This window comes from Carlito syrichta, unplaced genomic scaffold (genome assembly GCF_000164805.1).
Source record: "Carlito syrichta isolate Samal-C Ts95f unplaced genomic scaffold, Tarsius_syrichta-2.0.1 Scaffold287692, whole genome shotgun sequence".
NCBI lineage: Eukaryota > Metazoa > Chordata > Mammalia > Primates > Tarsiidae > Carlito > Carlito syrichta.
The window spans coordinates 59508-85990 of NW_007231788.1; the positions used below are offsets into that span (position 1 = coordinate 59508).

The 26483-nt window shown below is 44.2% G+C and overlaps 2 pseudogenes; one reads left to right on the forward strand and one right to left on the reverse strand.

Annotated features, from left to right (window-relative positions):
- Nucleotides 1–22380, forward strand: part of LOC103254959 — a 56856-nt pseudogene extending 34476 nt beyond the window's left edge.
- A 1476-nt stretch (nucleotides 22381–23856) lies between these two features.
- LOC103254958 lies at nucleotides 23857–24960 on the reverse strand (annotated as a pseudogene).
- Between the last annotated feature and the right edge of the window lie 1523 nt (nucleotides 24961–26483).

Sequence of the window (26483 nt, forward strand, 5' to 3'; positions counted from 1 at the left end):
TCCTCCTCCTCCCCCTCCCCCCCCAGAGGATTTGTAAGTGGAGTTTCCTTTACAGAGATGCCAGTTTCTCTTACTCAAGAGTAACTTCACTTATTTTCAGCACTCCTCCTGTGGCTGCAGTTTCTCAAAATACTGAACTCAAAAGAATTCTTCCGCCAAAGATGCATATTTTGGGGTGGCATCTTCTGGTCTTCTATAGTCATATTTTGAGTAGCATGTCTTGAACTCCATCAGTGGTAAGTGAAAGAGTTCTTCACAAAAGGCCCAACGTTGTATAATTTCATTTATATGAGATGTTCAGGGTAGGCAAATTTATAGTGCTAGAAAGTAGAGTCAATATTGTATAGGGCTGACGGAGATGGAGGAATAGGAGTGGCTGCTGGTAGGTGCAGAGTTTCCTTGGGGGTGATGAAATGTTCTTTCTAAAAAAATGTATTTTCTCTTCTCATTTTTTTCTTTGTGGGGTACAGTTCAGGGTGAGGTACACAAATGTGCATTATGCAGGTACCCTTGTTGATGAAGTGTGTCCCTCCTCCCCTGACAGTTTCCCACTACTGCCAATCCCCTTCTTAAAGTATTATGATAATTGTTCAAGGTAAAATGTTCTAAAATGATTGCAGTGATGGTTGCACAACTTGGAATATACTAAAAACCAATTAATTGTACACTTGAAGTGGGTGAATTGTAAGACATGTGGACTATATCTCAGGAAAGCTGTTGTGAGAGAAAGAGATTACTGCCTGAATCCCTTTTTAGCCCTGCACATGAAGTGTCAGCAGTGAAGAATCTTTTTCTCTTTCCCTCCTTGAGATAGGAATGAGGGTCAGAAGCCTGGCATTGGTCTCTGGAGAAGGAGGCCATTACTAAAGTTTGCAGGCACTAAAGCTCAGCTCCGGAGTCAGTGCCCCCGCCCTCAGCTCCAGCAGTGCAGCTGTGCGATCTTGGGTGAATCCTGGGTCTGGTGTCTCCATCTCTCAGGTTTTTTGTCTTTCCAGCTGCCAGATAGAGAGCACTGGCACACATTTCACTGGTCTTGGTAAGACTAACTGAGGGAGTCTACCTGAGTGCTAAGTGCCAGTTCAGGAAGCTTCCACTTCTTGCAGAAAAGTGAGCCACCTGTTCACGAATAGCTAGATTGTATGCTTTCATCAATTAGCACTTCCCAGGATGAGTGATGCTTACAGATTGCAGGTTTAGAGGGTCATTGGTACCGCTTGGGGTGATAATGACTTGCAAATACATGGAGTGAAATCTGTACTTTTGGGATCCCTTGAGGTGGCTTGCCTGCTCTGGGGGCCTGGCCTGGTGCATAGGAACTGGATAGTTCCACATGGGCTGCTGCCTGTTCAGGGTGAGACCGATGACCTGCCTTGGGAGTATGCTACTGTGTGTCCATGTATTCCCTACAGAAGCCAAACTCCAATGTGTGGAAGCAGTTTTGTGCATTGTCATGGAGTAAACTCTAGTTAGCAGAACTGCCTGGTACCAGATGATAGGAAAAATCAAGATGTTAGGTCGTGTTTCAGAACCGCCTTAGGAAGCACCACGGGGATTCTTCTTTGCCTCCCTCCCTGCCTCATCCCCTGCAGCTTTATCTAAACCTTGATTGTTCCCTTTCCTGTTGGGCCCTGAGTTCCTGATGGAACCACTGTACACATGGACTCTGGGAGCGTTAGGATTTGCCGGGTGGGTAAGAGTATGTTAGAAGGCAGAGGGGCCAGATACCATATGGTTTTATGAGGCTAGCATTGTGATGTCTCCCTCCCTGCTCTGGTCTGTGCCCACAGGAGACAAGGGCATACACTCTCCACAGGAAGCTCAAGGCTGCATGGCCAGGGGTGTGGAGTTGCTGGGACTCCCCAGGGTGACTACGCTTCAGGCTGCCAGTACAGGACTGTGCTTGGAAGTTAGTTTAGGAGCCTAGACACCCACATATAAAACTTTACTATGATAATAGTGATAAAGCCACTGACTTTTATTAGAGGACCTACTTCTCTCCGTCCTCTTCCTCCTCTTTCCCTGTCAGTTTACCCTGTTGTTCAGTTAAGAAAGTAGAATCAGGCTTGCTCAAGGAAAAAGGTGTCTCTGGTCTCTGAAGGCTAAACCTACAAAATGCAATTCCCAGTCTACCTCAGGCAGTATGGAGTGGCTTGTACATTCATATCAATGCAACATTTGATAATGGCACCGCTCCCTGAGCAACTCCCTGTGAGCCAGAGGGCAGCATTCACCAGGTCTCTGTAGCCATGAAGGGAAGCTCCACTCAGCCCAGTGATCAGCTGATGACCACCCTTGTTGAATGACTTTTGGTTACCTCCAGGAGGGTGAAATAGATTCTACTGCATCTCAATAATCCAACTCACTTAGACATTGTAATACTCATTTTACAGAAAAAGAAACAAAGATTTGAGAGGTTAAGTGACTTGTCCAAGGTCACAGGAATAATGATGCTGGTAGGTTGCCTTTCTGCAATTTCTGTATAGAATTTTTCATTGTTGCAGGACATTATTAACTTCTTACCTATAGGAGATGGATTGGGAGCAATATGCCAGTGCAGAGTTTGTTCAGACTTTCAGGGGAATGTTTGACATTGAGTATGCCATGCAAGGCAGACCCTGGCGTCAGATGGCGTGAGCCCACATGCTTCAGTCTCATCTGTAATGTAGGACTATAATCATGTTCTTATTAATGAGTAGCCTGAAAATGGAAACCTTTGGAGAGAGAGAAGAAGCAATGGAGGATGCCTTTGGGGACTTGGTGGGTATGTTGACCCATAGTGAGCTAATGAGTGTGGGAGTTCCTGGTAAGCAGGTCTTTATCTCCTCATGGGTGTGGAGTGGGGTTTCAGTCTGCAGAGGAGAACAAAACACCATCAGAGGCAAGTTGAGAGGCTGAGGAGCCCCCTGTGCCCACAGACTGACCCTAGGAGTGAGGAGAAAGCAGCTATCCTTCCGGTCCCCCATTGGCTGCTGCATCATGGAGGTCGACAGTGAGTGGCTTTCCAGTCAGCTCTTAGCAAGCTAGAAAGGCAGCCACTGCCCCAAAGGCATGCTGCGTTTCCTGACAAGGGACCAGAAGCCTGTGTTGGAGCCCTTGCTCTTCAGTGCGCATCAGTGCCAAGTTGTGTGAGGAGGCCTTCCACACCTCCCAGCAAAGTTAGGATCTGAACTCCCAGGTTGCCTCCCTCTTTTCTCTAAGCAAGCTCCTCCAGGCTCTGTCTGGGCATGTCCATGGGCCCCATGTGGAAGCCGACAGCAGAAGTTCCCAGTTTGACCACTCTCTGGTCAGCAGAGCAGTTCTGCCATGGTCCTTTGTGCCTGCTTGGATTCTTTCTATGGGTCAGGCTAAAACAAATATCTGAGACCAATATCATCACCCCCACTTTACAAAGAAACTTTGCATGGAGAAACTGGTACCTTTCTGAGCTTCTGAAGCACCGAGTTAGCAGTGCCAACAGCAGACCCTGTCTCTGCTGGTCATCACCATTGTCATCCTCTGTGGCAAAGAGGATTCAACATGAGGGTACATCTGGTGCCATCTCCTCAGCTTTCCTGGTGGTGTGCAGTTGTAGTGTGGCATTATCAGTACATGTGCAGCCACTGGCTTGAGAGGAAGCTGGAAGGGAAGATGAGGCATGAGTCTTGTTTTAAAGTTGCTCTGAACTTCAGCAGACAAGATAGGCTTTCTTTGTATGTTTGAGTCTAGCAGACTTAAACATGGATTACTTCCGTATGGCTGCCCCATTGGGGCCTCACTTCCACCGCCACTTCCTGCAGGGAGCACCTGAGGTAGAAGTGCTTTCTGGTGTGTGTATGGGTCAGGGTGTCGGGAGACAGGAGCAGGCAAAAGAAAAGCCTCACTGGTCACTGGGGGTGATGCATCCTGGGTGTCTCTGGGGCTCCTCCTGCTTTACCTTCCAGCAGTGGAACCACTGGGATTTTTTTCTGTTTGCTCGGGAAGTAGTGCTTGATTTAGTGATTGCTGTCTTTATGGCCACCCTGGGGTTAGGTGCAGGGAAGCAGAAGTGTTGAATGTCATGTCACAGTGAGCCCAGCATGCCCAGGGAGCTGTGTTCTCACGCACTGGTCCAGCCTTGTCTCTGGGTCACTTGCCACGTGGTTGAAACAGGCAGCCCTCGTGGAGAGGATGATGGCAGCCATGCCATGCCATGGAAGTTAGACCTCTATCCATGCTCCAAGGCTGCTTGTCTGTGGCTGTGACCATGTCTCTCAAGTAATTGGGCATACAGCTGATGTCCACCCCACAGCTGATGGACAGATTCAGTGCCCTTGTTTATCAGGCTTTTTTGAGTACAGAACCTCTAGGAAGCAGGGTCTGGAGTCTCTAACTCTGTGTGTGTGTGTGTGTGTGTGTGTGTGTGTGTGTGTGTGTGTGTGTGAGAGAGAGAGAGAGAGAGAGAGAGAGAGAGAGAGAGAAAGATGCTGTCAAGAGGTGAGAACCATGAAGACAAGGGGTTCAGAAGCAGAGAGTCATATTTACAATACTGTTAGAACAGCATGGTACTCAGGCTCAGTACTCACTGTTCTTGAGTGGAAGAGAAGAGAAAGGGTTCAGAAGAAGCAGAGGGTCCTACTCATGATCCTGTTAGAGAACAGCACAGTACTCAGGCTCAAGTAACCACCATTCTTGAATGGAAGGGAAGAGAAGGAGTTCAGAAGAAGTAGATGGTCATATTTATGACACTGTTAGAGAATAGCACAGTACTCAGGCTCAAGTACCCATATATTGAATCTCATATGAAGTATTCTGGGCATAGGTAGAAAAAGAATGGAGTGATTGGACTGAGGCATGAGGTTTCTGTTTGAGAGACTGGTTCTAGGAGTTAAAGACACAAGCCTAGCCACAGGCGACATGAGAGAAGCTTAAGTCTAAACACCAAGGCAGAAGGAGCAAGCGGCACATCTAGCCATGAAGTATGAAGGGGCCAGAGGGCATTGAGATCAGAATTAGAAAGCCCGGGATTTGGGGCCAGGTGGGAATAAGAAGAGAGAGTGCTAGCCAGGTTGGAGGCAGGAGCAGGATCCCTGCCTGTTTCCTTAAGTCACACAGAGGCTCCTTGAGACTTCCAGTTTTGTTTCAGCAGATTTTTGGTGCAGGGAGGAGTGGGACTGGGTTAAAGGGCTGCCACAGGCAGGGCGCTGGTGTAGTGTCTACCTGTTCTGAAGGAATCACTCTGAGCAGAAGTCAGTAAAGATATGGCTTCATTACCACTTACAGGAGGGACTGATGGTGACCAGTTGGTACAAAGCTCCCCACACCCCAATAGACGTGGAGAGAGATTCTGAACTCCCAGCTTGGGAAAGGGAACAAGACACAGCAACTGCATTATATGCAAAGAAGCAGGACCAAGGATGTTTATTTACTTTTGGTAACCACCTTGAGTTTGCAGTGGGCATGACTCCAAGAGCATCTTGGCCTGGAGCTCTCCTCCTATCAGCAGGGGAGGGGAGTGGGGCATGTGACCAGTATTTGCCCAACAAGGGCCTGGGTGGGCTAACATGGAGCAGGAAAGAACGACTCTGGGTGTTAAGTGGAGATAGTGACAGAGGGTGCAAGGAAAAGAAGGTATTTTTGTGGATGTGGGAGAAGAGCCCTGCAGCCAGACTCCGGTGGAGGGGCAGGTGTGGTGGCTTCTGACTTTCCATCATGTATGACCCACCACTTTGTGCGAGGCCCTGAGTTGAGGCGTCATGATGTCTCTTTCAGGTAGGAAGTCAAGAAACTTGTCATCTGGTGGAGAAAAGAACACTTGACCCCAGAGTTTCAAGCCTGGTGACCGCCTAGATCCTGGCATCACTAGGGGAAGGGGAGGAAGGTGATTTTTGAAGGGAAGATGTGGGAAACGACATTGTGGTCAGAAGGCAGACTGTGCACTTGAGCTATTTGGGTTCAGAATCCACTACTGACTGTGTGTGAATTCAGGCAGACATCTTACTCCCTACTTTTGTTTATTCACCTGTGAGTTGAGTCTAATAATATCACCACTTCATGGTATCCTCATAGTGATGGACTGAAGAATACGCATCTAGTGCTTTCAGTAAAAAGTGCCTGAGAAAGGTAGCGGTGACGGTGAGGAGAAGATAGGCTCAGATTGAGGCTAGATGCTTGGATGATAGAAAGTATCCAGGTGGAGGTGTGCACCTGCCAAGAGTATGGCAGGATGGGCTTCCTGGAGAGAAAATCCAGACTGAAGCACCGCCTCCTTGGAGGGCGTGGTTGGATTTCAAAGATGGGCAAAGCATCTCAGGAAGAGGGTGTATAGTCACATTTCTCATTGCCCCAGAGGACCACATCCCAGTTGGGCCGGAGGTTGGTACTCCTGCCATCTGTGCAGCAAGGCCAGGCATGCTTTGGGTTTGACCCATGGTTGCCATGTTGGTGTAGGATTTTATAGGTGTTCTTGACCAAATTGAGGAAGTTCTCCTTTCCTTGTGTGCTGAGAATTCGTGTCATGAATGGCGGGCGGGGGTGGGTATGTCAAAGGCCCTTCCTGTCTCTTGACTGACGGGGGATTTTTCTCCTTTTGCCTGTTGATGCAGATGGATTGTAGGCTGATTTGAGATGTCGAGCCAGCCTTGCACACCTGGCATATGTCCACACTTTCGTCTTGGCATCTGGCTTTTTATATACTGGTAAGCTTGATCTGCTAATACTTTGTTGAGTGTTTAACTTTTTCTTTTCTTTCCTTTTTTTTTATTTTAAATATGGTCCACTCTGTTGTCCAAACTGGAGTGCAGTGACATAATCCCAGTTCACTGCGGTCTTGACCTCTTGGGCTCAAGCAATCCTCCCGCCTTAGCCTCCCACTATGCCTGGCTGATTTTTGTTTTGTTTTTGTTTTTGTTTTAGAGATGAGGTCTCACTGTGTTGTCTAGGCTGGTCTCAAACTCCTGGGCACAAGCAGTTTTCCTACATTGGCATCCCAAAGTGCTGGGATTACAGATGTGAACCACCACACATGGCCTAACTTGTTCTCTAAGCCACATTTTTTCTTAAATGTTATTGTTTTTTCTTTTTAAAGTGTTGTACATTATTACAGGAAATTTGGGCAGAAAATATAAAAAGAAAAATACTTCTAATATCAACCTCACAAGTAACTGCTCTCCAGTTCTGGTATTTATTATAGTCTTTTGTAATAGAAATAATAGCAGTGACAGCAGCAATAGTAAGTACCCTTGTGATGCTTCATAGAGTGGGTGCTTATGTCACTCCAGATAATAGAGGTTGAATCCTGTGGCACTCTGTTAGAATGGGACAGGGGAAGAAGGCAGGGTGGGTGCAACCCACAAGATGCTTAGGGAGGAGTGCAACTGTTTCCTTCAGTCAACACCCTGTTGTAAAACCTGAGCACATCAGGCTTATCGGCCTAACTGGGTCAGGGGAGTGTTGGTAATGGAGGCAGCTCAGAGCTGTGTCAGCTCTGTTTCTAGGCTACAGGCGATTTTCCAAGCCTGTGGGTCATTGTTGTGTTCACAGATTGTGGCTGTTCCACCCCTACACAAAAGACACAGGAAATGGAAGCCTGTCCAATCTCTTGAAAAGCCCCTTTGCTGGCCGCACTGGATCCCGGCAGGGGCGTGGGAAGCTCTTGCTTGGAGGACAGGGCCTGAGTAGGTGCTGGAGGCCAAACAAACCTTGACCTTGAGCCTCTTGACTCAAAGGTTTCCACCATCCTGGCAAACTGGGAGGGCCCTGTGCTGTGGGAGAGGACAGCTTGCAGCAACTGAAAATGTTCTATTTCCTACCTTTTTGTTTTCCTCTTTTAGAATAGTGGTCATTAAGATGAGAAAGAGGAAGTAAGAGTGGACTTTTGGCCTCTTAGGGGGCAGCCTTTGCAGTCTTCACACTGTTCTGTGCAGCACAGTGCTTTACGTTATCTTTGGAGCAGACTCTTTAAGCCTTGCAGGACATTTGACTAATAGAACAGGTGGTCTTGGTTGCTTCTTTTGAGTAGCTTCCTGCTCCTGACCCTGATCCATTTTTCTCAGTTCATCCCAGCAGTACTTTTCTGGAACACATTTTTCTTAAGCCATGGCACTTTCTAGTTGATATGTGTGTTGTTTTTATAATCTACCTGTGATCAAAAAGTAAATTAAACCTGGGTTTTCTACAGTCTAGCTAGCTTGGAGTAAATGGCTTCTAGCCCATATCAAGTACAATGAGTGGTGTTGTTTTTAAGGGCTAGCTTCTTCTTTTTTTTTTTTTTTTTGAGTTGGAGTCTCACTCTGTCGCCCAGACTGGAGTGCAGTGGCCGCTTCCGGTCACCGCAGCCTCAACTTGCTGGGCTCTGGCGATCCTTCTGCCTTAGCCTTCCAAGTAGCTGGAATTACAGGCATGCACTACCACGCCCAGCTGATTTTTTGATTTATTGTAGAGATGAGGTCTCGCTGCCCAGGCGGGTCTCGAACCCGCAGGCTCAGGCAATCCACTTACCTCAGCCTCCCAAAGGCATGGGATTACAGGCTGAGACACTGAGCCCGGCTAGGGCTAGCTTCTTAATTTGAGGTTTTGTGTGTTTAATTATGTATGTGTAAAGTGCCAATCTGTGTGTCTCTTGGGTGTGACTTGGCTTGGAAATCCTGTACTACCTGCAAGAATGCATGGAAAGCACTTTGGGGGGAGACTTAGCTCTTCAGGTGTGAATTCCTCATCCCAGATTCATGAGGAGAAATAGCATCCCAGCAGGGTAACAGCAGAATCAGCCTGCTAGCTGGAAGTATCTGTCAAGAAGAAATACATTTGAAGAACCTGAAGGTCACTGGAGGCAGAGCACTGGGGCAGAAATTGTCCCGCACTGGGCCATAGGAGTCTGTGAGTTTCTTCACCTGATGCTATTACTGTGCTTCTCTGGGGCTTGGTTTTTCTTCACCTGTGAAACAAGGAGGTTGAACTCAGATGTTCACTAGTTAGTTCTGACCCTGCTGAAAATGGTGAACATTTTCAGATTACAATGCCATGTTAAATAATAACATCACACTTTACCCTGATGCAGCTCTAGCAAAGACAGATCCCATGCTTGCATGGCTCGGGTGCCCATGGTTTGACAGTGTTAGGCAGCCAACTGGCTGGAGGGAGAAGCTCCTTCTAGGGATTCATTTGTTCCAAGGGCCTGTTCTTCAGACGGTATTTTCCTGGAGCTACACAGGGCCACAGGAGGAACTTCACAGGGGAAACATGTCCTCTATCAGCTTAGGGCTGTAGTGCAAGTTGGGGCTCCACACTGAGATTTGTTTGGGGTAAGAGACATTCTGTGACTTGGAGAAAGCTTGACAGTTACTAGTAGATGCTCTATCAGAGGAACTTTTTGCATCACCATTTCCATTACTGCAGCACATCCAGCTTTGTTTTCTCTGCGTATGTAGCATTTTCTCTTTATGTAATGTCACATGTTGTTATAGTCAAGAGTGTAAGACTGTCACTCTCTCTTTTGGGGAACTGTAGGGCAGAGGCTGAATAAGTCCCAAGAAGTGTGTTTGGCCATAATGTTGGCAGCTCCGACATGGAGGGTTGGCCTCTAGGAGACAGGTGGAGATTCAGAGGAACCTGAGAGGGAGTTCTGGGAGCCGCTTTACCCAGCTGCAGGAGTCCTTTTCCAGAGCACCCCATCTGCTACATGCCCAGGCTCCAGCCCTCCTGGGAGCTCTGAATGTGAATAGATGCTGTGACCCTGAAGTCTGTTCCTCCCATACTGAACTAGGTTGGAGAATGCCTGTTTGTTACTTAGTAGAGAGTAGGAGGGGGAAAAGGCAGCATAGCTTCATAGAGTAGATTATTTTGCCTTCAGTTTTCATTTGTGGCCTGATGGAATAAAACAGTGGCTTGCTAAAAAACCTACGCAAAGGAACGGGAAATAGAGGATTTCAGAATCTGTGTCTTCCTCACCTGCTGCTGTTCGGTGCATGAATTGTATGTATGTAAAGTCTAGTGAAATAGATTGTGAGTCCATTTTTATTATGACCTCCATTTTTAGTTACTTGTCACCTTGAAGAGTTTCTCAGGCACTCAGACAGGGGCATACATTGGAGAAAACTCTGCAGGTTTGGTCTCTGAGAGAAGGTCCTAGTCATTTAAGACCTAATTTATGAAGACCTAATTTATTTAAACAGTAGAGATCCATTGATAAATGATCACCATAAAGCATAATAGCCCTGAAACATACAGACTAAAAATAAGAGGAAGTACATAAATAAACACAAGTCGGGGCCGGACTCGGTGCCTCAGCCTGTAATCCCAGCACGTTGGGAGGCCGAGGTGAGTGGATTGCCTGGGTCCACAGGTTGGAGACCCGCCTGGCAACTTGGCGAGACCTCATCTCTACAATAAATAAAAAAATTAGCCGGGCGTGGTAGCACACGCCTGTAGTTCCAGCTACTTGGAAGGCTGAGGCGGAAGGATTGCCGGAGCCCAGCAGGTCGAGGCTATGGTGGCCAGAAGCAGCTACTGCACTCCAGTCTGGACGACAGAATGAGACTCCAACTCGATAGATAGATAGATAGATAGATAGATAGATAGATAGATAGATAGATAGATAGATAGATAGATAAATGTCATGATTCTCAGTCTGATCCTGAATTTGCCGAGATGCCCATGTCGCTTAGTACTCTCCCTTTTCTTCAGTACCAGGAAGAGTACCCACAGGGAATGAGTAGCTTCCTGAGGATTTCTGTCACTTAGTCACTTGATCTATAGTGGATTGTGTCATGCAGGCCTTATTTCGCATGGATGTCCTTATGGCATGTTCCAAGAGTTGCTTAAGGTGCCATGTCTCTTTCCATCTTTAAGAAGCTAATTAAAAATGATCTCATCCTCTTCCTTCTGCCTTTAGGCCTGCTGTTCCAGTTTGACTTCCCTTCTGACGGACTGTTACAGTGAGCAGAGCCCATATGGAGAACAGGACATTTGAAGTCCTTGCCTCTCCAACAAGTCTGCAGCTGTATCTGTTTCCTCATCTGGAAGACAGCAACTGCTTTCTCTTCCAGGCCTAAGATACCGATGGGTCTTTCTCCTGCCTTTCTCCTTTTGCTCACTGTTCTGCCTCTTCCCTGCTCCCTGCTTCAGCTACTCAGAATATGCACTCCTGTTTGAAAATACTCACAAGTAAACATGTTTGTGAGGAAGCATCAATAAGCCAGGTGTGGGCAAGATTCGGAGTTCTGAGGTTCTTATTTTGACAGTGTCTCACTTTTTTGTTTGCCTTTCTTATGCAGTAACCACAAACAGCTAACAGTTGTATTATATTTGGTTTGCAGTCATTGTAAAGTAAAACAATAGCATATTTTCACCTATCAGATAGTAAAAGTTTAAAAGCTTGATGCTACCCAGTGTTAGTGAGAGTTTGGTGACGTGCTCACTTTCACATTCATCTGGAGGAATGTGGTTAAACATCTTTTTCAGAGGGTGGCTTAGCAGCATCAGTCAGTCTTTTTAGAGCATGTGTAGATTGACTGAGTGGCTCCAGTGGTCTCTGAAAAAACTCATAGGCAGATATTAAGAGAGTCACCAAGGGTACTTCTTCATGTGTTGTTTATATTAGCAACATTTTGGAATGATTCAGTATTTCCATGAAGAGAGGTGGTATAATAAGACACACACACACACACACACACACACACACACACACACCCTTCATATCATGCAGATAGTAAAAATAATACAACGGATGAGGTTATCTGTATGCACCAATATACTTTAAGTAGAAAAGCAAGACAGAACCATATGTTCACTATTATTCATTTATATAAAAACCACACAATCACCTATATACATATGTATATAGAACTATCTGGGAAGATGACTGGGAGGATACGTACCAAACTGTTAACCATCACTGGGAAGAGAATAGGAATTTCACTTTTTACTATGTATACTGATATAACATGTATTTTTACTATATACACTCATATGTTACTGGTATAAAAGTGAACACAACCAAAGGAAAAAAAAAGGTAAGAAATTACTTCCTGAAGATTAAAAAAGGCAAACAGATTACCAGAAAATTCATCAAAGGTATCAGGGGAATGTTGTTTAGAGGGTATTTCCAAAACTTAAGGATCAGATAATAAGCATAGTTTGTATCTTGGCCAGGGCTGCATAGAAGTAACTCCACCCTTCCATTTTTTTGTATGTCCAACATGTCCTTCTGACATGTCTCTGTTCTACAGGTAACTCAGGACCAGATAAAGGTGCTTATCCAGCAGGAGTTTAAAAAGGTTCAGAAGATGATTGCCAATGAAGAGCAGAAGGCCCTCCATCTCATGGATGTCCAAGAAGCAATGGCCATGGCTCAAGTGATGGAGATCTTGGCAGACATCCAGTCCCACATGGATAGGCTGATGACTCAGATGGCCCAAGCCCAGGAGCAACGTGATACCTCTAACAAGTCAGCAGAGCCAAAGGCAGGGGTAAAGCAAAGGCCAATAGTGATCAGCAAGAGAAGTAGGAGGAGACTGGTGTCATATTTGTTAGCTCTGAATGTGAATGAATTGAATACTTAGATGGGCTGTGTTTCGACTGGTTGTGAACAGTGTGGAAATACTGTCCAGGAGGGCACCCTGTGGCTGGACCTGGCAAAGTATTTATCCACCACGACTTAAGGGAATATAGTCCGTGAGGTGTATACTAATCACAGTAAAAAGTGGGAAACCAGAAATCACAGCCAGGGAAGGGGGCAAGTAATAGACCCCACACTGTGAACTGAGGCTGTAAGTGAAATCATCAGAGAGCTGGGCTGAGTGAGGTTCGGTCAGGAGTGGAGCAAGCATGAGGCAGGCTGAAGGGAACAAGGTGGGATTACTCTGTGAGTAGCAAGAGGGTGCCTTGGGCTACTGGGTATATGAATCCTGCTGTATAGATTGAGTGGCATGTGGGCTGGGGCATTGTGAGGATCAAACTCTGTGAACCAAAGCCACAAGGTCAGTGGTCAATCAGTGCACAGATGTTAGTGACTGTATTCATTGTTACTTAGTAAAACCAGGGCAATTCTGATGTGTTTATTGAACAATATTTGCAGACTTTTAAAATCTACTTCTAAAAAATAATTTAAGGTGGCTTTTTAAAAAAATACAAAATTTACATTTCAACCACTAGAGAAAGGCTACTGTTTGTCAGATTTCATCGTACTATATTGCCAATGGGTTTAGGATAGGTCCTTCTGGATGAAAACCTGGAAGAGTCCTGTGGACCTGTCAGGACTGCTGCTGGCTTAGGAGCTCTGTTTTGACTGGTATCTTGTCTGGCTGAGAGAAGAGCCACGATCATCTGAGGACAGGTGCTGTGCAGGCCATCCTGATGGGACATGTTACCTGTGACACCAGTCCAAGCTTTTGATCCATTTTCATCTGTGTGAGAAAGAATGACTCTTGTTCCACTCTATCCTCCCACCATTGAGAAATTGTGTTCCTAAATACATTTCTAGATAGGCAAGACAGCACCTTATATTCACATGCCGTTTGATCCCTATGCCAGCACTCATTAGCTCCATTTTGCAGGTGGGATACTGAGACCAAGAAAACCAGAGACACTGACCCAGTGACATTTAGTTAGGAGAAAACAAAAAAAAAAAGCTGGGATGTAGATCCAAGTCCATCCTGTGCCAGTGTCTGTGCTTTTACCCTACTACATGATGGACTCCAAGTGTCCCATCTGTGGGGAACATTGGAAGAATCAGTGTTCTGGACAGTTTTGCTATCTAGACCTTTCACAAAGTCAGGGTGGTTCACTGTGTCTTAGTAAAAAAAAGTTTTCCCAGATTTAGTGCAAGAGATCAACAGCATAACTCTGTTCAAAATTCCTCTCTAGTTGGACCCTTGTGTTTGTTCCATGTGTTGACTAGGTCATTCTTTAAAAATACAGGCTCAGTTTTGAGACTTTCCCCCTTTTTTTTGTTTTCCTTTCAAATAATGAATTTAGTCCTTCCCCAACATTAACAGTCCTCTAAGCACCTCAACAGCACAGGGCTTGTTAGCTATAATGGAATTACTCTTAGGAGAGTGCAGGAGCTGATAAGCCCTTAGGACCAGGCCATGGACAACATAATCTATTAAAATCAAGAAGTGGCATTCAGCTGGCCAGAGTGTTTACAAAGAGCTGTTGGCATCCAGTAGCCTCTTGTTCCAGTTAACCTGGGAATTTATTTATCAGAGCAAGATCCAATCCCTCTCTTTCACTCAACAATACTCTTCACAGGTATGGAATTTTTTTTAAAATCACCTACATTTTTAATTCATCCAAAAGATTCTCCCCTCCCCCATATTTCATTATAAAAGTCTTCGAGCATAGAGCAAAGTTGGAAAAATTTTAGAAATTACCCCCTATTCCTAACATCTAGATTCCACCACTAACAGTTTGCCATACTTGCTTCATAATGTATCTAGCAATCTTTCCAACCATCCACTCATGAGTCCATTTTACTTTTGATACATTTGAAAAAGATCACAGCTTCTAGTTCTGAATGTGATGGAGTCTACACATTGTCTCTTACTCCTTCCACTAACCACAGCAAAAATCCCTGGGCAAAAACGCTTAAAAGGTGGATAAAAGATGGCCACTGGCTAGGACCTCGGGAGATGAGGGACTACAAGGCAGTGAATTCCCTGTGAATCCTGACCTGGGTGATCTACAAACTGGAAACACTAGTGGACAGACACAAAAGAAAATACCTAAGAAAAACCTGTTCTCTAACCAACGGAAGGGGAGAGGATGGCTCAGCCATAGAGAAGGCTTGGATCATACCTGCCTGTCAGGCACCCACCACTGTGGCAGTGGAGCCCGTGCCTTGAAACAGTTCACATCCTTCCCTAAAGAGATGGGTGCCTTTCTTTCTCTGGAGCTCATGGGTGAAACTGATTTCTATCATTGCCCCTGTAGGCAGAGCTCCACCTTCCTCCCTGCCCCACAACCACAGTAAGGAAGCAGGGACTGTGGACAGCGCTCTGACGGCTGACTCTCACCTGACACTCGCTAAAGCCAAGTCAATGGGTGGAAATCTGTCTCCCAATCCTGCCCTGTAAATGAAGAGTGAGCATGTCTCCTCCACAACTCTGTGGAGACTGTAGAGAGGAATCCTATCACCTGAGGGGAAGACCAGAACAGCACTGTAGAGGCTTTGTAACAGAGTTGCACTTGAATTGTCCATAAAAGTGATTCTGGACATGTGTTTTGAACCTACACAGGTTGACTGCTGAAATAGGTTTAAATAGGTGTTTGATTTTTTTGGAAGCAGGGTCTCACTGTTGCCCAGGCCAGAGTGCCATGGCATAATCACATTTCACCACAGCCTTGACCTCCTGGGTGCAGGTGACCCTTCTGCTCAGCCTCCTGAGTAACTAGGACTACAGGCATGCTCCCCCACCATGCCTGGCTAATTTTGGGGTTTTTTTTATAGAGACACGGTCTCACTATGTTACCCAGACTGGTCTTGAACTCCTGAACCCAAGCAGTTCTCCCACCTCAGCCTCCCAAAGTGCTTGAGCCACTGCATTTGGTTGAGAAGCCAGATTTTTATAACATAGCTCAGTATGTCCAGGATACAGTTCAAAGTTACTTATTATACCAAGAACCAGTACATCTCAATTCTAAAGAGAAAAGACAGTCAATATACGCCAACACCAAGATGGCACAGATGTTGGAGATATCAGACAACAGTTTTAAACCTATCATAAAATGTCTTAATGAGCGAAGACTCTGGAAACAAATGAAAAACAGGAAATCTCAATAAAGAGATGGATATTAAAAAGACCAAATGAAAATTTTAGAACTGAAAAATATAATAACCAACACAAAAATTGACTAGATGAGTTCAGTGGCAAATTGGAGGAACAATCTGGTGAATATGAAGATAGATGATACTGAGCTAATTCAAGACAAACAAGCAAACAAACAAACACTGGCTGAGTGCAGTGCCTCATGCTTGTAATCCCAGCACTGTGGGAGGCTAAGATGAGAGGATCACTTGAGGCCAGGAGTTTGAGATTGGCCAGACTTCATCTCTATTTTTTTAAAAAAATTAAAAGTTAGCTGGCTGTGGTGATGCACACCTGTAGTCCAAGCTTCAACTGCTCAGGAACTGAGGTGGGAGAATCATGTGAGCCCAGGAAGTCAAGGCTACAGTGCCGTGATTATGCCACTATACTCAAGCCTGGGTGACAGAGTAAGACCCTGATTCAAATAATGAATGAATGTAATTAAACTGAGTTTTAGTAACCTGTAGGAAAATAATGAGAGTTCTAACATACATGTCACCAGTCATGTCACCAATATCTAACAAGGAGAGAAAAAGGATCATGGAAATGAAAAAAATTTTGGAGAAATAATGACTCAGACTTTCCAATTTTGACTGAAAGACATAAACCCACAAATTTAAGAGACTGAGTGAGCCCAAACAAGTTAAACTAAGAAATCTATACCCAGACACATCAAAATCAAACTTCTGAAAACTAAGGACAAAGAAAAAAATCTTGAAAGCAAAACAGCTAAAGCAAAAATGACACATTGGCTCTGCAGACAGACAGGATGAATGAACATGATATTTGGCACCATTTATGAGTCTCATTTTACAAACTGTCAGCAGCAGTTTATAGTTTTCATGTAAAGGTCTTGAATGGTTTCTGTTAAATTTATTTCTGGTTATGTAGTATTTTTGATGCTATTGAAAGTAGAATCATTTTTAACCCTTTGCACTTGTTCCCTCTGAAGAAACATTGTAAATCTAGCAAACCACTCTGATGTCCCCTCTCAGGGGACATAGATTGCTGGTGATTATACAGGACAAACTTATGCAAGCACAAATTTTTCAAAAATGTGTGTTTCCTTGAAGTTTTGCATTCAGAAAAAATGAAAAACCTATGTCCCATTTGAAATTTGTCAAGCTTCTGATTGATAAGTTGAGAGGTTGTTTTTAGCAGTCATGAGTGCACCCTTTCACATCTTCTTCAAACAACAGACTGGACAACAAATTACATATTATCAATGAGGGAGGAAGAGAACGAGACTGCATTTGTCTGTTTGAATAGAAAAATACCAGGTGGAAGACATCCCACAAACTCCTATTCCACAGTATGAATTGGTGAAGCAGCAATGCATGTCAGTGAATGTTTCACATATTACCACACATTAAAAAAATGTAATACATAAAATTTTTATTTTTGTCATAAATAAGTTCCTCAGTGTCCAAAATTTGATTACAAGCCAGATCATTACAATAAAATAATCGGTTCCAACACTTTGCCATTTAATATATGAAGGTATGCATTTTTCACTTTTTGTTAAAAAGCGCGGTCGAGTTGTTGGTAGATGGTCTGTGAGATGTCTCCAAGTGCAAAAGATTAAGTTCCATTTTTCAGTTTTTGTGTTAGTGCATAAAAATACAGTTGCTTTTTGTATATTAACCATGTATCTTGTAATCTTGACAAATTTGCCTGTTAGAGGTTTTATAGACTTTCAGGATGTCATCATTCCATCTGCAAATGGAGATGGTTTTATTTCTTCCTTTCCATCTTTATGCCTTTTGGTTGTTTGTCTTGGCTTACTGCAGTGACCAGGGCCTTCAGTGCAATGTCTAATATCAATGGTAAAAGTGAACATCCTTGTCTTGTTTGGAGTCTTAGAAGGAAAGCATTCAGTACATTTCTATTAAGTATGATTTTTTTTATAGATACCTTATATCAGATTGAAGGAGTTCCCTTCTTTTCCTGATGTGCTGAGTGTTTTTTACCATGAACTGATGTGGACTTTTGTGAGATGATTCTTCTGCATCTGTTGAAATGATCAGGTGGTTTTCGCTATTATTCTCTTGTGTTGATTAATTTCATAACACTAGACCAACCTTGCGTTTCTGAATCCCACTTGGTCATGATGTATTATCTCAGTTCAGCTTGCCAATATAGCAAGATTGGCAGTCCTCTATCTGCTAACCTGTTCACAGTGGCCCTGTAATTCATGTGTGTGTATGTTCTTTTTTTGTGTGAGAGTGACTGTTGTTTCTGAAAAGAGGCTGTAAGCAACAGAAATGGTTGAACATACAGCAAAGGGAATTTGTGTCTTTGTTCATGAGGGATCTTGGTCTTTAATTTTATATTTTCATGATGCCACTGTCAGGTTTTGGTATTAGGGGTATGTTGGCCTCATAAAAGAGACTAAAAAGTATTTTCTTCTTGTTTGTTTCTGACTTTACCACTCTATTGTGCTGAATTTTGTAATATCACTCTTTGCCATGGTCAAATAGTTTAAAAAGATGTATATTTTTATGTCATGAGCATTTTTGTATTTTGTCCAGTTTTGAAAGGAGAGTGCTGAGTTGCCATGAGATAATATTGGAAAAAGTTAGTTTACATGCAAAAATTATTTTAAAATGATACATGCAGGCCAGGTGCAGTACTCATATCTATAATTCCAGCACTTTGGGAGGTCAAAGTGAGAGGATTGCCTGAGTCCACAGGCTCGAGACCAGCCTGGGCAACTTGGTGAGACCTCATCTCTACAATAAACCAAGAAAAATTAGCTGGACATAGTGGCACATGCCTGTAGCTCTAGCTACTTGGAAGGCTGAGGTGGAAGGATCACCTGAGCCCAGCAGGTTAACACTGGGGTGGTCATGAGTGTACCACTGCCCTCCAGCCTATATGACAGAGTGAAACTTCAACTCAATAAATAAAATAAAAAGTAGATAAAAATAATAAAAAAATTAAAATGATGCATGCATGCCATAAGCATTTATTTTAAACCTGAAACATATATTTGTAAATTTTTTGAATTTTGAAACAAGGCCTTTTCTTTGAAATATGGGTTTGCTAATTGGAGTTAAATGTCCTGTTTTGACATAAACCACACCCATATTGCACCATTTATAAGGTGCTATTTCAGGCTCTTTATAGTAACAGGGATTCCATTCAAAGTAAGTTGAATGCAGAATCTTACTTTTTGTAACTTATTTTTTTCTTAACAGATTGCATATGTTTCATGCAGGTCAAAATTGACATATTTCTAGGTAATTCATCTTTATTGAATACTGTGGACACATTTAGCTTAGTTTTCACAAAAGCAGCAACTCAAGGAAGCAGCAGATGTCTAGCTTGCCCTCACTTGTTCTTACTGATTAAATGTGTCATTGTAATTGCAAGCTCACCTGATGTAAATGGACTTGGAATGAAACTTGAAGATTCTTGGGGAACAGCATGTCCACTTGTGGGAAGCAGAGGGGGAGGTTGCACGAGAGTGCAGCCTGCTGACCGTGAACACTTGAGGTATTCCAGGAAGGGATTGGAGCACTGCTGAATCCAATAAGCCACTTACATGGAAGTTGGTGCTTCACAGACTCTCTCTTCTGATGTTCTCTGAAACCAGAATTCACTCATAGTTGTGGTGGAAGTGCATCTTAAATGCTGCTTCCGTCTTGAGTCATCGTTCACTGTGTGCCTTGTGCTGGGGTAGATGCAGTGAACACAGAGTAGGACAGTTTCTGATCTCAAGGAATTGAAATCTAAAGAGGGAGGTGCTGTGCACTGCAGTCACTGTCAGTTTTCTTCTGGGTACTAGCCTCGAAGGGTGAACCCTACAGATGCAGAAGAGGGGCAAAGGATTAACCCTCTCAAGCTGTTAGTGAGGAAGTTTCTGAGTGAGGCTGGATCTCAAAGGATGGGTAGGAATTAGCTGGGTTTTCAGGACAGGAAAGTACATTTCAAGGAGGAAGAACAAGCATGCACAGCTGCAAGATGTACAGTCCTCTGCTGACCTGTTCACAGGGGCCCTGAAATTCATGTGTGTATGTACTCTCACTTTGTGATAGTGACTGTTGTTTCTGAAGAGGCACACCTCTGTGAGCAGCAGAAATGGGTGAACATCCAGCAGGACCTTGTGCCATGTCCTTCCTGTTCCTCCTTGCTCTCCTCTGGAAATGCGCGTTAATAATTCAAGGAAAGTGCAATGATGGCCGCCACGTGTTGCACACTGACTTGCGATTGTTGCACAGTTGTTTAGTGTCTTGCACAGATCTTCTCACTTATTTTGATCCATATAGTGACCCTTTGAGGTAAGAATTAGGATCTCCATGTGTAGATGAAGAAACTGAACCTTAGAAAAGTGAAGTAAATTCCTGTAAGCATCACTGTGGGGTTAATGACTCAGACTTGAGAACATGTTTTTATAACTCAGAAATACCATCTTTCATTGTGCCAGGATATGTGATTGTAAGAAGGACATGCCCTCAGTTATGGAGGAGAGTTTAGGTACTTTTTTCTATAAGGTTCTCCTAGACAGTTACGTTTAAACACCCAAAAGTAATTGAAAAGTAGTGTTGAGATTTGTGTCAATGATAGTTATGTAACTCATATTAAATTTGAATTATAGGACTTATTTTTGTTATATTATAGTTCCATTTTGTTATATTATATATATTATAGTTCCTCATTTTTGTTATATTATGTTATAATATAACTATATTATAGTATAGTTATATGAGACATACCAGTTGATTAAAATGCAGAGAAAGCTTTCAGCACCCCTCCTTCCCTCTACCACACGTCCCACTTCCCTCTCCTGAGAGTGTGGGGGTTTCACGCCCTGAAATATGATTATGAACTCTAACCTTCTGCTAACATGCCGTTCTCCTTCAGCCTTCAGCGTCCAGGCTGGCCCAAGTCACCTTCTGGCTATAGATGTCCTTCACTGGCTGCTCCCTGGTGATCGATCCCTGCTGCCTCTGTCACAGTCACTCACCCATCCTCAGTTCCCACCCCGCCCCCCATACTCCTTCCCAAGACACACATGCATACTCCATCCACCCTGCACTCCCCTCCCTCCATCACACTCATGACCACCCATCCTAGGTTCTGCCACCTCGTGCTCCCCACTCCCTGCCCAAGACCCATGTGCACACACCCCCACCCCCATTCTCTACTTTCACTTTAAGCAGCACATTTCTTTAAATGGACACCTTTGCTCTCACTAGGTCAGTGAGTGTCCTTCCCACTTTTCCCGTAGTAGGCCTAGGAAAAGCCTGCTTATCCCTCAGGGGCCAATAGGAACACCCCCTTCTCCAGGAGGGGCAGTGGCTTCCACTTCCCTCTGACTCTCAAAGCACACTGTTAGTCTTTGTAGAGTCCTTACCTCATGTCCTGGTTCACTTCTCTTGCCTGTTTCTCCCGCTCCTGCAAAGTTAGACTGCACCAGGTTATCTTTTAAAATCTTCAAGCAGCACCTGCATGGAGTAGCTTCTTAATGAATCATACTGAATAGCTGCTGATACTGATAAGTAGCCTGTGTCCCAGGCACTGTGCTTGATGGTCATTCTATCCTTATACTTAGGATATAGAGACAACTCTTGCCCTGTTTTACAAACTAGAAAATGGAAGTTAAGAGACACATTCACCTGAGTAGGGTGACACAGCAGGAAAGTGCTGGGGTCAAGATTTGAACCCAGAGTGTCTGACTCTGGAGTGCATTCCAATTTATGTCAGTAGGAATCATTCATTCATTCATTCGTTCGTTCATTCTCTGGAGAGTACAACCAGAGGTGCATTCTCTATTAAAACTTCTCTGAATGGCTAAGAGGAGGTTGTAAAGATATTCTGTCACCAAAGGGTGAGTGAGGTTCCCTTGGGAAAGACTTGAGAGTCATTTGAACAATCCCATTTGGCCACAGAAGGAAGCTCAGAGGAGTCTGCCAGAGAAGAGGATGCAGCACCTGGAACAGTAGCATTCACATTGCAAAGAGTGGATGGGAAGAAAGCTGTTGTCTAACTGGAGAAGGGTGTGCATCCTCAGATGCTGGAGATGCCCCTTGCAGGGGAGAAGATAGGGGGCATGTTAATTAGTCTGTTTGCCCAAGGGCACACAACTTGGACAGAGAACTTGGGCCAGAATCCAGTTTCCTCAGTCCCCTTCGGGCCCTTTCCTTCACAGCTCTTTACGTTAGAGTCGCTGTACTCGCGTGTGATGAAGAATGCTGGACCAAGACAGAGATGGGTCTTTGAAGGAAACAGCTTGATGCTTTTAGAGCCAGTCAGCTTTTGCCTCAGACCTGCTGCTATTTTGGGGTTCTTGGCTGACTCAGAACTGAATGCTGCCAGCCGTGCAAATGAAAAGGCCAGGCTGCTGTTTAGGCCACCAGGTCTGTGCTGCACTTGCATCTCTGCTCCCCAGAGCACATTGTCAGCTCATCTCTGCTGGGCATTTGGAACACAGCATTTTGTTGATCCTGTCCTGCCTTAGATGTCTGTTGGTTTGTCTCTGTTACAATAAAAGCACAGTCCATGCTTTCAGGTTGGGAAAGGAGAGGGAGAAGAAATCACACCCTGTTGACACCAATCGTGGTTTCTAATGCTGTTTCTGTTTGTCTTTCAGGGAGATGAGGAAGGACCCAGGTAAGATCACATTACAGCTGCTTTTCTGTCCTCAGAATTGAGTGACATTTGACCTTTTAATACCCCATGAGCTATGGACAGCCAAGGAGCAACACAGAAAAGGGATCTCTGTCCTAAGCCTGAGATGTGAGGTTCCTATTTTTTAAGACGCCCATCTCCCTCCCATCTGTATCTCTTCCTGCCTGTAAAGTAATGACAGTAGCCTTGTTGTATTCTTTAGCACATTCAGATGCCTTCTTAAACTACATTTTAATGATAAGTAGACTATCAAGTGGCCTGGCTAGGTTAATATTTACATTGTCCTTTCTTGATTGGAATTGAATTGCTTTTTTTTTTTTTTAATGAACTCTAGATCCAATATTCTGTAATTTTGTATTTCTGACCTATAATGTCTTTGTATCTGACTCAGGACATCTATATAATGATTCCCAGGGCATAGGTATATACAACTTTGTTAGGGGAAAAAATGTTCCTTTGTGTTTGGAACAGTAATGAAATGCACTTTTAAATTGGATTAAACCAAATAACCCCTTCAAGTCCCTTCCCACTATGGGAGCTTTTCTGTCCTCTCAATAAATCTTGTTTTCTTAAAAAAAAATAATAAATTGGATAAAACCTAAGAATACATGATATTACTACCTCGGCCTTGTGGTGATCCTGGATGCTGATACTTAGGTTTCCTGTTACTCTGCTCAAGCAGTGAGAAGAGGATCCAGGAGATGCCACCATGCCCAGCACTGCCGAGGGGTGTTTATATGACATAAGGTGCAGTGTCTACCAGGTCCTCTCTCATGTAGGACTGTAGGCTGTTGAGGCCGGGAAGTATGGGAATGATCATCCAGGTCACAGCCATTCACACTTTAATTTGAGCAGAAATGCTCTTTTTCAAATGAACTTCAAGCAGAACCTCTCTGGTTAAAGTTGGAGCCACATCCCTTGGTGAACCTTCCCTCTTCCTCACAGAAGACCCTGAGGGGCTTCTGCAGAGACCCAGGGTTCCTCAGAACTCAGTTTAAAAACCACTAATCTAGTTCAAGTTTCTAATTTAGAAGGCTAAATGAATTGTCACCTAAAGCCAGGATTTGGCCTGTGTTTTTGTTGTTACTGTTTTTTTTTCTTCTCCTTTTTCCTTCTCTTTCCCCACATCTGAGCCCCTTTCTTTGTGCCAGTGTTACCCCACATCTCCTGATTCCCCCTTCCCTTGAAAATGGTGGTTCTGAAACTCCACTCCAGAGTTGCAGGGGCTGATCTGCCCATTGTCTCCCATGGCTGAATCTGTGGACCCTGGCTTTCGACCTGCTGGTCCTCAAGAGCCCTGCCAGCCCGTCCACCAGCCCTTTTCTTTTTCTTTTTTTTTTTTGATTAAGAATATATTTTTATTAGGCGTTTTGGTAACAAATTGCTACTCTAGGAATAGTTGATTTATTCAGTGTATTTTTAAAAGTAAATGATTCCCACTGTAGTTTTCCTCGAAGGAAAGTCATTTCTCCAGTTGCTGAGGGGTACTGAAAGCCTCATATACATTAGCAGCAAAGTCCTTCACTTGCTCCATCATCAACAGATCCTGAACAAAATGACTGGGTGTGTCGCTACAGACTGAATGGATCTGTCCATTTACTATTAGGATTATCTTAGCTAAAGGCAGGCTGACACTGGAAAGACTATCCATGAAATTACTATGTTGCAGGTCCTATTCAGTAGGTCGAAAGAACTCAGCCATATTGTCTAGAAGTCTACTAAAACCTCGGTTTAAACAAGTATTCAAAACTGTACTAAAATCTGGGCTTTCTAACATGTCTCTGGTTTCATTGAGAAGTTTAACAGTGGTAATATTCTCACGGAGAAAGCCCACAGGCCTGAACTGCTAATGGAGTTTCTTCACCTGGCATCATATAATGGCATAATAAAGATTTTGATCCATCTTTATTAGTCCAAGAAGAAGATTTATGCTGCTCAACGAGATTTCTGATTTCTTTTAGTTTTTGCTCCAAGTCCAGAAGGGACAAAGAATGTTTAAGAGAAACACTTCCTAAAATTTTCTGCACAGCTTGTTTAATGACAGTGATTAATTCTGTCAGGCCATCTCCAAGGAGATGCTGAATACTTGATAAATATTGCTGTTGAACATTTGGGGGAGCAAGAATTGTGGTGCCATTTTTGTCAATTACAGCATTATCCAGGTAAATATATGTTTAACTGGACTCGCAAAAGAACAACCAGCATACAAGTACTGTACACAGCCACAATACTTCTTGTGAAACTTATTATCTTCAGATCCTCCCATATTTCTAGCTTATTTGAAGGCCTGTTTTTTAGTAGAGAGATGAGGCTCTCAGAATTGAGTTGTTGTATTAAGGCCTCTCTCAGTGTTGGAAGCATGGACAGCACTGTCATATTGCAAGTCCTCTGGTTACTTTCAAAATGATACTGTCGTCGTAATATATTCTGCAGCTTCCCTTTCTTGTATTTCTCTGATTTTCTTCTGTCCATATTTCCCCAGGATATACACTCTTCCAAGGACCGTGCCCAGGAAGATGTATTTCCTTTTGTGACATTTCAGAAAATTCCACATAGACCTCAGCATCTTGAGGCCCCGGGAGTGTGGGCTGCCTAGGGATGAAGGGCTGGTTCACCAGGATACCGCTTTGTCGTCACCTGGCCCAGACAACCAGGCCAGAATGACGTGGTCTCGTTCATTCCTCTCGAGAAATCACAAACGCGACTTTCCGCAAGGACTGTCAACCAGCCCTTTTCAAAAGTGGACTCTTTCTGCATTGCTGATCTGTCCCCTCCCTCCTTCCTTCTCCCTCCCTCCCTTTTGCTCACTTAAAATATATCTGTGCTCTGCTGTGTGTGTGGCACTTGCTATACCTGATACCTGATGGTGACTAAGGCAGACAGGGTCCTGCCCTTGTGAATCCTAGGTCCAGCAGGGAGCAGAGCATGTAACTGGGCACTTGCCTGGGCCAAGTGTTGTGACAGGAGATGCGTGTAACCTCAGGAAGTTTTCCCCCACTCTCCCACCCCCGTCAGCTTGGAGGAGGAGGGGAGGCTTTCCAGAGGGTTGTGTAACCTAGAACTAGAAGATGAGGAGGCAGGCAAAGGGCAGGGCAGCTCCAGTGTAGATGACTATGCACAAGCTGCCAGTGAGAGAGGGGGAAGAAGATGGTGCAGCCAGATCACTAGGGCCTCCCAGGCCTTCTGAAGGCATCTGAACTCTGTCCTGACAACAGTGGAAAGCCATTAAGGAATATGAAACAGGGAAGAACCTAAGCAGGTTTACATTGTAGAGTGTACCCTGCCTAGGAAAATGACTTGGAGGTGGATCAAGAGCTTGGGGGATACACATGTCTATCTCTGTGACTTGGGAGGCCAAGGTGGGAAGGTCGCTTGAGCCCAGTTCAAGACCAGTTGAGGCAACATGGCAAGCCCTCATCTCAATCATCAATCCATAAATTAGACTGCCTGGGAGGCTTAGACAAGGCTAGCTGTGGTGGGTGCTTAAATGAGTACCTTCTCTAATTATTGACCAGATTTTTTTTTAATTTTTTAAAATTTACTTTTGATCATTTATTTTAATCATTGTTAGACATCTAGTTTAGACACATTCTTTATCTCCTTGGCATGCCACCTCTTCTCTCAAGATTGGTTCAAGCACCTTTAAATCCAGACCAGGCAGAGCTCTAGACTTTCTTTCTTAGAAAGAGAGTTCAGAAAGACCCTGATAAGGACAATGTCCCTGCAGAGGTCACATGAGGCTGCCCAGGGCAGCTGTGGACTTATGACTTGGGAAGGCCCAATCATGTCTTTATGGTCCCATGCCAGAGTCACGTGGATAGTGCACAGGAATCTTATGAATAAAGCGGCTTTCAGAGATGCTGTTCAGTGAGCAGTCCTGGCTTTGGAGTGTGGCTGCAGGTAACTTTTGCCATCTTGACAGTGGGAAGGCCTGGAGTTTCAGCAACCACTATGCGAGGCTGTCTCCCTGGAACCGGCTGCCATGGTGTCAGCAGGGTGTGTGCTGGGCTGTGATTTGACGGTCCCTTTTTGGTACAGTAAGCACTTGAAGAGCACGTGCCATTTGATAGAAGTAGGCGAGCAGGATCA